At 37.7% G+C, this 12,532-nt stretch overlaps 1 protein-coding gene across 3 annotated transcripts in view; it reads right to left on the bottom strand.

Moving 5' to 3' along the window:
• Positions 1 to 12,532, bottom strand: part of Ets65A (DNA-binding protein D-ETS-3) — a 420,065-nt gene that overhangs the window by 306,080 nt on the left and 101,453 nt on the right. Inside the window, exon 1 of one of the 3 annotated variants that reach the window (XM_069844800.1) lies at positions 1,791 to 2,030. The exons of 1 other annotated variant lie outside the window; for it this stretch is intronic. The gene's annotated coding sequence lies outside the window, so the exon portion shown is untranslated. Of the gene's footprint in view, positions 1 to 1,790; positions 2,031 to 12,532 lie in introns of those variants that run through there. One more of the 3 variants, XM_069844798.1, reaches the window with a different exon arrangement.

Here is a 12,532-nt window from a genome sequence, read left to right as displayed (position 1 = left end):
TGCCGCGAATGACGAGACAACAATCGCTGAGGTTGCAGAACACAGACTGGTTGACAGCAAGGATAGCCAGGTTTACGATCGGCTTTAGCCATCGGAGAATGATCCGGAAATGAAAGTCCTGCCATGATGAAATGGCTAAAGAAAAGGAATTTCAGATATGGCGTCTGGGTCTTAAATGACGAAGAGACAAGTTGGAAAACAGGGGTGACCGCTGGAAGGACTGGACCGATGAGTTATTTAGTGAAGATGGGAGGAAACACGTGGGTCAGTGAAAAATGAGGCCTGCAGCAATTGATGATGGCTTAAAGAATCGGTATGATCATGAAGAGATATGGGAAAGAAGTGTAGTACCTAGTATGATGGACAAAATTGACGGTCACCTTGCAACGAGTATCTATGTACTTGGTTACAATGTTCTTCTTCTCTAATGGTTTTATTGTGAAATAGAACATATTTTTCAATTCAAAAAGGCAAGATAAATAATTATATTAACAATTTATTATCTATTATTATTATTATTATTATTATTATTATTATTATTATCATCATCATCATCATCATCATCGCAACATTTATCAAATAAATCAAGATCGCGATAAAAAGATCTCCTTTTAAATACGGTTTTAATTGTAGATCAGACGACTTCCTTTCTCACTATCATTATTATTATTATTATTATTATTATTATTATTATTATTATTATTATTATTATTAGTACTGTAATTATCATTATTATATTACTGTCATTATTGTCAATATTGTAATTATCATTATCATTACTATTATTGTTATTATTATTGGTGTTGTAATTATTATTATTACTATTATTATTATTACTGTTATTATTATTATCGTCATCATCATCATCATCATCGCAACATTTATCAAATAAATCAAGATCTCGATAAAAAGATCTCCTTTTAAATACGGTTTTAATTGTAGGAGATCAGACGACTTCCTTTCTCACTATCATTATTATTATTATTATTATTATTATTATTATTATTATTATTATTATTAGTGCTATAATTATCATTATTATATTACTGTCATTATTGTTAATATTGTAATTATCATTATCATTACTATTGTTGTTATTATTGTTGTTATTGATGCTGTAATTATTATTATTATTATTATTATTATTATTATCATCATCATCGCAACATTTATCAAATAAATCAAGATCGCGATAAAAGATCTCCTTTTAAATACGGTTTTAATTGTAGCAGATCAGACGACTTCCCTTCTCACTATCATTTTCATTATTATTATTATTATCATTATTAGAGATAAGATAATAACTGCCTCCCATTGGAGGTAGCCCAGAAGGACTCAGTATACTCTCCTACATGAATTTTACAATATTAAATGTTTACATAAATTTTGTAGAAGTAAATGAAAATAATCATATATGAATTATAAAGTGATTATAATTATTATATTACTGTCATTATTGTTAATATTTTAATTATCATTATCATTACTATTATTGTTATAATTGATACTGTAATTATTATTATTATTATTATTATTATTATTACTGTAATTATCATTATTGTATTACTGTCATTATTGTTAATATTGTAATTATCATTATCATTGCTATTATTGTTATTATTGATGCTGTAATAATAATAATAATAATAATAATAATAATAATAATAATAATAATAATTATTATTATTATTATTATTATTATTATTATTATTATTGTAATTATTATTACTACTACTACTACCACTAGCAGTAATGACCATCAGACGTCAAGCAGATCAGAAGGGACATACATGTACCTTGGAGCCCAGCAGCGGATGCGGCACAGGTGCACTCACAACACTAGCACTGGCAGGATTTCCTGGCGCTCGTGTCCTTGTCCTCTCCCTCCCTGTCTTTTTCACCCCTCTTCTTGTTCCTTCTTCAAATGAAAACCTCTCCCATCACCGCTCACGTGAGCGATCACCGATTATGATCCAGGCGTCTTGTCGCTGCTCCCCGCGCGTTCCAGTCGCCCGCTGCGGAAATCATCGCCGCCGAGTGCTGTGTGCAGACGACATTACTGCAGGGGCGGTCGGTCGAGGATGCGGGATAACCGCCGGGCCCTCACGCGCGCCCGAGGGAAGGAAGGCGCGGCGGGCGGCGGGGGCGCCACATCCACGCTAACCAATAGCGCTTGCTAATGACAAGATAATTAAATTTATACGCCGCCAGGCGCTGGCACGGGATTCTGACCCTTGCTACGCGCTTCCAAAGGTCGATAATGGGTTGCCTGCGAGAGCTCGCCATTTCGGCGTCCCATCCCGGCGTCCGGATTGGTCGGCCGCGGCGCCGCGCACGCGCAGGGGCGTCGGGGGGCGCGGCGTCTCCCTCAACACGCCATCTCCGGCTTAATTCGGATCTCATCCTTCCTCCTCCCAATTAGCACCTCCAGTTCAAGTTCCGACCTCCCGAGCACCAGGTCAAACGGGAGTATCTCGAGAAACCTGGCTTCGCCCCTCCGACACTTGAACGAACACCACTTTCAAATGTCTTATTAAACTCTTTCTGAGACACGTAGTTCAAGCAGGAAAGGGATTAGAACCGGTTGAGTATCCGACCGAATGTGGTTACTCCACATGTTTGTAGGCTACACAGAACATGAGGCGCACACGAATATCTTGAGTACACATACAGAGTAACAATTGAAGGAAATTTACTTTTTCTAACTAAACAACATATGCTTTCTTGAAATAGATCTACAATTGATTGGATACTTTAGAACATTTATCTATTTTCCATTTTAAATTGCGGTAATTGCATAACTACAGAGTGATTTATATAGAACTGACACATTTCTTTCATTAATTGTTTCGAAACGAATTGTGCTAGCGACAACTTATTATACCTAAAAGTAGAGGAATTTTGGGAGATTATTTACCTCTATAGCAAATGTTGAAAATGTCCTCCATCCTGCATAAGGCACAACTCAACACGTCGTTCCATGTTACTGGCCACTCGTTGGAGGACTCTGTTGTCAATAGCTTGAATCTCCTGTGTGATGTTGTGCTTCAGATCGTCCAATGTCTGGGGACGTGTGGCGTAAACCCTGTCTTTTAAGTAACCCCATAGAAAGAAGTCCGGCGTTGTCAAATCCGGAGATCTCTTAATGATTTTTTGGGTGACTGCTCCAGTCGTGCTCTTACGTCAACAACAACAGTGTGAAGCCTAGATGAGCGATGCTTGCCCTTTTCACTCACCAGAGATCCAGTTGTTTCCAATTTGTTTACCAGTCCCAGTATTGTGTTTCTTTTGGGAGGATTGCGAACACCAAATTCTCTCTGGTATGCCCTTTGAGTAGCTGTAATTGAATTCGTAATCCAATATTGCTTCACAAGGAAGAGTCGTTGATTTAATGTGTACTGCATTTTCACGTTGACACAAAATGTCGAAAACAGCTTCCAACAATAGGAATGAAACATAAACATCTGCGTATCTAGTGCTGCCAACAATAGGAATAAAACATAAACATCTGCGCATCTAGTGACAAGGAATCAAAAGTCCAGAACATTCTGCTTAATTTGGTGCTAAAATTGGGTCAGTGCTGCAAACAATAGGAATAAAACATAAACATCTGCGTATCTAGTGACAAAGAATCGAAACTCCAGAACATTCTGCTTAACTTGGTGCTAAAATTGGGTCATTGAATGAATTTGAAACGGAATAATTATAGAAAGAAATTTGTCAGTTCTATATAAATCACTCTGTACTACATAAACGAACAAATGGACACCGATAATAGCAAGTTAGACAAGAGTAATGCAATACGGTATGAAGCAAATGCAAGAATAGAATCAATTACTATTAGGCCTACTCTCTTGTCACATAAGAGGATTATTCCAGATTAACCTTATTTCTCAGGGTTGTCTAATAAAACATTTTAAAATGAAGACAAAAATATGAAATATTGCTCTAAACATTTAGACCACTTTAAAATATCTTATTAAGAGTGTTCTTTCGCTTCTGGAAGAACTGCAGTTTTTCCAGCTTCAATTCAGAAAATATCAATAGTCATTCAGAAAGCGTAAATTATATTTCAGATTAATTAAGTCAATTTCAGAATAGATCACATGTAATTCAGATTGTGCGACTGAAATTCTGAAAAGGTCAATACTTCAGAAAGCGTCAGATGTAATTCAGAAAACATCAAATATAACTGAGATTAAGCAAATAATATCAATAATAATAATAATAATAATAATAATATTAATAATAATAATAATAATAATATTAACAATAAATATTTCCAATTAAAGTTTTAAGTTTCATATACTTAAATGTTATTGTAAATATTAAAAATAAATATAAAATAATAAATATTTTGAATTAAGGTTGATGCTTTCTGAATTAAATGTAAACCTGCTTGTACACGATCAAATTTTCGTCAAATTCAACACTTCATTAGACTTTTCAAGTTCTGCCAATACTTTACAAGTTTCATTGTCAAACCCCTTACAATACTTTAAAAGTCTTTGTCTTGAAAATAAATAAGAATATTTCTAATTGATTGAGCAAAGACTTCACAATTCTTTGAAGGAAATAGAATTCGAAAATATAATCGTGCCAAGAACAAAGAAACATCATGTTGGCGAGCTGAATGAATTTAATCCGATGCCTGCACGCCGTGGGTTCTGTGAAAGTTTTCGTTCTCAATTGAAGTGATGCCAGTAATTTAATTTTGGAATGACCCAAGTATTTACCTGGCCTCTGACATTCATCATAACGAGTGCGCCAAAATATGTTCTTGCATAAAAAACTTCGTTATAATGATTGAATTTTTACATGAAAAGTTGGTTAAAACTCGCGTTGCAAGTATTATAAGAGCTTAAATTCACTGGACATTGGTCTGTAAAGTATGTATTAGGTTGGTACATAAGTTCGTCATTACAACACTGCGTTGTTAGGAGATTGGTTATCGTCGTCATTTCTCATTTGTTATTTGGAGTGTTGTGCTTGTACATACGTCTTGAATTTTGCGGATTTAGAGAAAATGTGTGTTATTTGTGTGCGAAAGGAGATAGAGTGTGAAGTAGACATATTCTTCTGTTTCAGTTTAATAGAGGAGCAAAGGCAGCGGAGGTGGCTCGAAAGATTTTCCGTATATGGGAGAATGGCACTAGTTTCAAAACACAACGTCCCGTACAAAAGTTAGTGTTCTTCCAGAGAAGATTATAATATATGTTGTCACGAACTTTTTAGGAAACTTCAGGTCTGAGAACTACAGGGAACTTGTCAGTGAGATGATTGAGAACTACAAGATAATGGGATGTAATATGTCTTTAAAAATACACTTTCTGCATCCCATCTCGATGTCTTTCCTGAAAACCTAGGGCTGTGAGCGACGAACACGAGGAGCGTTTCCACCAGAACATCGTGGAAATGGAAAGGCGCTACCAGGGTAAATGATGTCTAAATATGTTGGCAGACTATAGTTGGATACTGAAGAGAGATTTTCCTCAAGCAAAGTACAGCCCAAAATATGCTTCACATACATTTTAGGTCAATAAATATAATTTCAGCTAAGATATCGTAATACTGTAATGCATAGATACGAAAAATGTTTTTCATGTGATTACTCTAAAACCCTGGGTGATAGAAAAGTTCTGTAAAAAGATTTGAAATCAGCACAAAAAGTCATTTAGAATCACCCATTGTTTCCCATTTAACAGACAAAAGTTTAAATTTTGTTGACCAGTGTTATATGCATCTGGTGAGACAAAGAAAGCGTCGTGTAGCTACTACGAACTGCTTCCCAGGGAAGTAACCCTACTGCTGACATTTATTGCCAACAACTCAAACGCCTTGCGGCCGGGAAGATTGCTTTAAGGGGAGAATGTGGGTGAAAAATCTCAATATTTCTAACATTATAATCTGAAAAATCCAAGGATGATTAAAAACAATTCTTGTCTACTAGTGTGCAAAATTGCACCATTCTACCTTAAATACATTCAGAGAAAAAGTTACATAAAGTGCACCAATTTAACATGGCGGAGATAGGAACCTACCGATACCTACATTCTCCCCTTATGCTGCTACAACACATCCGCACCCCGCTAACATGACGAAAGCAGCTATCAGGAGCTTGGTTGGGAGGGGATTCCACTTCGCCCATATTCTCCCGAACTTGCGTTCTCAGATTTCCACCTTTTCCGCTCTCCAACCAACAATCTACAAGGGAACACCTTTGATAGCGAAGATGCTTTACAAACTTGGTTTGACGACTTCTTTAACTCAAAGCTAGATTTCTTTAGACACGGAATCGAAAAACACTCCACCGTTGACAGAGAGAATATAATATTACGGATTAATTTCTGCCTTGCATTAATCTCAAATAAAAACTTTTGTCACAGCGAGAAAATGCTACGAAATATTGCATGAACCAATACAACTATGTGAAACTTGGATGTAAACAGAGGTGCCATTTTACTAGTAAAATGTAAATATATTAAGGAAAAATGGTCACTTTTGATCTCTCTTCGGCCGATATTAAATATACATTTTATTGACTAGCGACTGCACGGCAGCAGAAAGTCGATGTTATTTCACTTCCAAAAACATATCAATGTCCTCATTGTCTTCAAAGAAATCTAAGATGGCGAGGACGAATGGCAAAGTGTGAAATGAGATGCATCACATGTATGCAATGTTGTTACTTCCGGCGAAATAATAGAACTACACAGTTCTCCTCGAAATAGTTTTATAAATCATGTTGGCAATGGCTATTTTATTGTTTTTCCCTCTTCGCCACTCGTTAACAAGTTGCAGTCCGCGAGAAAGGCACACGGTGTGTTCCCTACCCTGCACTGAGTTGAATTTTATATTCTGGAGGCAAGCGAAGAGTAATAATTATTCTGTAGACAAGGATTGCATTGCTGGCTTCAAAAAGAGGACACGTTCATTTTAGTAATGCCAGCTTTCCTTACCAGACAGTAGGCCTAACCATGATATTGTAATGGTACAATGCTACGAAATAAAAAAGGACAGTTAAAATTCACAATGTTTTAATTGGTTTATTTATGACACTTTATCAACTGCAATGGTTATCTAGCGTCTGAGTGAAATGAATGTGATAATGCCATGAGTTAACGATCCAGCGCCGAAAGTTACCCAGCACTTGCTCTTAATGGGATGAGGAAAAACTCGACAAAAAAACTTAACCAGGTAACTTATCCCAATCAGGATTTGAACCCAGGCCCGCTCGCTTCATGGTCAGACATTCTAACCGTTACTCCACAGCAGTGGATTTCACAATACTAACTGCGTTAAAAGTTACACACCTATCATAATCATCATCATGAAATTCCCCAAGTTTTAAGTTTTAAAATTTGATATTTTTTCCGAATTAACCACTCTTTATCGTAATATATTTTATGCTCGACCATGCCGAAATGTAGTAATTATACACCTGGTAGCAGCCCTTTAATGCATGTCATTAAAGTACACCTACTCATTAAAGTTCAGGTTTTCGATTATTCTCGGATATGCAATCGAAAGACAACGAGGGAAACGTCTAGGAGGCTGGAAATCCAATACTGTCGTAGAAGGTTATGTTCTGTTACTATAATAATTAGCGTTAATTGTAAATAATATTCAAATAAATTCAATTTGTCATCTCGTTTTTCAATTCTAAATCAATTTCCAGGTTATATCAGACTAATGTTCATGTTATTCTCTAGATTATATCAAGGTCAATGACATCCGTGCCTCGGAAAAAATCAATACTTTCGCGTCTGCGCACATCTCACAATTCAGGTCAGTTCCGCTCCTTACTTACATAACCATAATGTGAATACTTATGAATAATTTCAAGTTAGAAATATGGTCGAGCATAAAAAGTCGTATGAAACTTGCCTATAATGGTAATTAAGACGCTCGTATGAAAATTATGAAACTCGCTTGCGCTCGTTTCATAAACAAACATACTTGCGTCTTAATTACTATCATTATAGGCTCGTTGCATAATGTACTATTTTGCTCCATCGTGTTTTTTCTGTATTTACAGCTATTGTCGGAAATTGAAAAGTCGCTCTGCTCGTTTTTTTTTTCAAAGTTTTTTCTCAATTTTGTGAAAAGCACTTTCCAAACGTGTATCGTAATAGCACGTATACTATTTCTTAATTCTGAATGTATTATAATTGTATTATCATATCAGGTTTCTCATTACCGAGATACACAGGCTAAGGTATCATTAGTACAGCGAATGCTTGTACATTCCAGAGCACATCCATCTTCCCAGTGGAAAATCTTTCTGAAGGGTACGATTTATAAAATGACTTGCACGGGTGCCTTGTTTCAGTGTTTCATATTTCGCTTAGTTGGTACAATTTTTTTCTTTCCTTTTCAGGTAATTGTTGTAGAAGATTGGAAGAATATTTCGCTCTGGTTTTAACTACGCTACGTACTGTAGCAGGCTTTGTTGTTGTTGGCAGATCCTTGCGGTCGTCCTGGTTTCGTTAGTATGTTGAAAGTTCAAACCCAGGAAAGGATTGTAGATTTTAAGCACGATAAAAAATCATTAGCAGGCTATTTTGGAAGGAAAGTTGTCCTTCAAGGGAAATTCGTAGGTTTATGGCAAGAAAAAGCACTAAGTTCTTACGAAAAGAATTCAGGCAAAATTTACAGCCAACCTCAAACCTCAAACTAAACCCGGCCGGCTATCATCCCATCACTCGTCTTACATGTGCCACATCTCAAAGGTAATCCCGACAAGTACAGTTCTGCAGTTTATAAACTACCATAATATCTTAGCTTTTCCTAACACCACCTCTTATTATTATTATTATTATTATTATTATTAATTATTATTATTATTATTATTATTATTATTATTATTATTATTATTATTATTATTATAGTAGTAGTAGTAGGGAACTAAGCGATTGCAGCGCACACGCAGGCCTAAGCATGAACATGGAAAAAAACCAAAGTCATGACGAACAGCCAACCACAACCAATCCAAGTCAACGCAACCAGATTACAGTACGTGGAGGAATACATCTATCTGGGCCAATTGGTCGGATTCAAAAGCTGCATGACGAGAGAACTAAAAAGAAGAATTGCATCAGCATGGAGAGCTTTCTGGTCACTGCAATTCATACTCCTTGACAAGAAACTGAACCGCAAACTAAAGCTGGAGGTGCTGCAGTCCTGTATCTTCCCAACCTTACTGTACGGCTGTCAGACCTGGAAACTGACCGTGAACCAGAAGACGCAGATTCAGATCTGCCAGCGCAAAATGGAGAGGAAAATCCTAGGACTCTCCCTCAGAGACAAGATTTCCAACACCAGACTCAAGCAGATGACAAACACCAGAGACATGGCACACCAAGGGGAACGCCTGAAATGGAAATGGGGAGGCCACGTGTCGAGACTCCAAGGCTGCAGATGGGCGCATATTTCCACCACGTGGGACCCACGCATCGGGAGGCGAAACCGAGGAAGACCTGGGACCAGATGGGCGGACTTCTTCAAGAGCCTAGCTGGACCCCTGTGGTCCAGAACGGCCAAGAACCGAGAAGAATGGAGATCGCTACAGTTTGCCAGTATCGAGTGAGAGCGCAAGTGTACACACACAAACGACGAACAAAACTTATATAGAACAGAATCTACAGTCATGCGGATTAGCTCACCGCATGATCTCTAAAGAGCTCCCCTTTTAGGAGGCCATAGCCCTTCACGGGAAATCCAAAGGCTATTTCATTCATTCATTCATTCATTCATTCATTCATTCATTCATTCATTCATTCATTCATTCATTCATTCATTCAGTAGTAGTAGTAGTAGTAGTAGTAGTAGTAGCAGTAGTAGTAGCACTGATGGTGGTAGTTATAATAGTAATAGTACTAGTGGCCGTAAAGTAGCAGTAGTAGTAGTAGTAATAATACTTATGGCTTTTAAAGAACTCGGAGGTTCATTGCCGCCCTTACATAAGCCCACCATCTGTCCCTATCCTGAGGAACATTAATCCACCATACGAGGTGTGATCATTAAATTCCGAGACCTATCGCATAAATGGAAAAAAAATTACCTGATTTAAATTTGGCTGCCATTCACCTCCACAGCAGTCTCCTTGGGTAGCTATACATTAATCCTAACGTTGTCTGTCATTTTTGGAATGCCTCCTGGAATTCGCGTTCTTGAAGCCTGTCAAGCACCTTCTGCGATTCGCGTTGGATCTTCTCCACAATGCCAAAACGGCTTCAATTTCATCTTTGGAAACAAAACAAAAAAAGTCGCAGGGGAGCAAATATGGTGAATACGGGGTGAGGAACGACGACCATCTTGTTACGGGTGCAAAACTGGCGTGTTGCGAGAGCTCTGTGAGCTGACGCATTGTCGTCATGAAGCATCCGTTTGTTCTCTGCCCAGAGTTGTGGTCGTCACGTTCAAAATGGACGTGAGGAACATGTCGAATTTTTTTGACATTTTCGCCAGTGTTGCATATGTGTGGTCGACCTGGCTTCTCGTCGTCTTCCAGCGATGTTCTGCCATTTCTGAAACGCAAATGGCACTCAAAACGCCTCGCCTGACTCAATGCTTCATTCCCGTAGGCTTGCTTCAACATTCAATGGGTTTCGGTTGATTTTCCGAAGAATTTTATGTTGGATCTCTGCTCCAGTTACGAGTCCATCGCGATTTTGGAAATGCGCGAATGCACGTGCTAACAAAATCCTGTATAACACAGGTCTAATGAAGATAGCGCTTTGAAACTTTGTGTCGCGTCTCTTCAAGGAACCCGCAGGGACAGATCAGAGAAGGATGGCGTGGAGGAGAGGGCCACGGGTGGAGACGATTCAAAATTATAGCGAATGTTGATCCACGTCGTGAGTGAGTGAGTGAGTGAGTGAGTGAGTGAGTGAGTGAGTGAGTGAGTGAGTGAGTGAGTGAGTGAGTGAGTGAGTGAGTGAGTGAGTGAGTGAGTGAGCTTTTTCTTTCAGAGTTGCCAACCTTCCGGATAGTTTGTCAGTAATCCCACAGTGAGCTACGTGACATTTCTAAGAACATGAGTTAGGTTCATCCAGGACAGGCTAAATCATCAAAAATTTTATTGGCAAAGGGATATGTCTTTTAATCATATCACACACTAAAACAGAAATAAAAAATTTCACGAAATTTACGAAAGCTTAAGTACTTTCCACCACATTTTCTAAAAAATAACTTAAGTGGGCACTTATACCCCTTTGCTTCTGACCCCTCAGTTGTAAAGCGTAACACAGTTCCTATATGAGATTTCACATTACCTGTCACTTCTGCGAAAACAAATGCTTCGTGGTATATATTTCCATCTACTATAGAAGCTGTTTTCTGTAATTTATTTCCTGAAACATACTTCTCCTTCAGATGTAATCTCGATCTTTTGGGTCAGAAGTGTTTTCAGTGACGATATGTTTCATGTAGGCCTCAACCCCTCACAACACTGAAGACTTCCTATACGAGAGTCACTGTGGTGGACACTTAGTACTGAAAACACGACTTTATTTAGTTTACTTGTGAACTATAATTTTGGCTCAAGTTGTCCATTTAGCTACAGTGTATTCAGGAGAAGTGTCGCACTGGTAAGCTGCAAATTCCTGCTCATTAATAAAATTTGGCAATCTTTGATAAAATATTAAAGAGATGATATTTACAGCTTCTACATGATTAAGAAATTCATACTGAACTGGAAACTTCTTTATACACTTTTCCTTCGCTTTTCGGAATAAATACGTACAATCATATATGCGCTGTAACAAAAAGGCATGTCAAAACTTTAGGGAAATATTTCTCACTTCTAGAAGATGAAAATATGCTATACGAACACGGGTCAGAAAACTTCCCCTTAAGCTTTGACATACCTTTTTGTTACACCCTATACTTTGCCGTGATAATTTTCCTTTTCTCTAATAATTCTATTTCTGGCAGTTTGTCAGTAATGTCGTAATAGTAGGGGGATGTTGTTGTTTAGTAAACTGTCCGGAAACAGGTTTGAATGTCATAAGTGACACCAGTAACGCATCACTCAAGAGGCAACCAAGCCAGGAGTAACGAAATTGTGTGGCCAGTTTCTCTTCCCCTCCATTGCATACATCGCTGACTAGTAATATATTACACTAATCAGACTTCAGATATAGGCCATACAAACAATTGTTCTTTCTCTGACACATATCCTCAGGTGAGATATACTGTCTGATAATAGATGTATATATCAGCCAGAACCACAATCAGAGGTAAGAAGTAAATCCGTAATAATTACTGAAAATCCGAAACAGATGGCATCTCTGTTCTTTACTACACAGTGCGTCCGGTGATTTCCAAGACGTGTAACGCTTCTTATGGCCCTATATATGCAACTTGTAGGCTATCAATAATAGTATCACATTCAATAAAATCAGTCAATGAAGAACAATTCGTACTCCTTTCCATTTCGATGCACCGAGTCCGACGGTTTGGGTAAAGACGGTGAATCAATGCAGTCAGCCAAGGCGGTTAAAAGCTAAACATGTAGATCGATTTGGAT

This window comes from Periplaneta americana, chromosome 14 (assembly GCF_040183065.1).
Source record: "Periplaneta americana isolate PAMFEO1 chromosome 14, P.americana_PAMFEO1_priV1, whole genome shotgun sequence".
Taxonomy (NCBI): domain Eukaryota; kingdom Metazoa; phylum Arthropoda; class Insecta; order Blattodea; family Blattidae; genus Periplaneta; species Periplaneta americana.
Note: the sequence above shows the minus strand (reverse complement) of the source record. Positions and strands in the feature narration are given on the sequence as shown.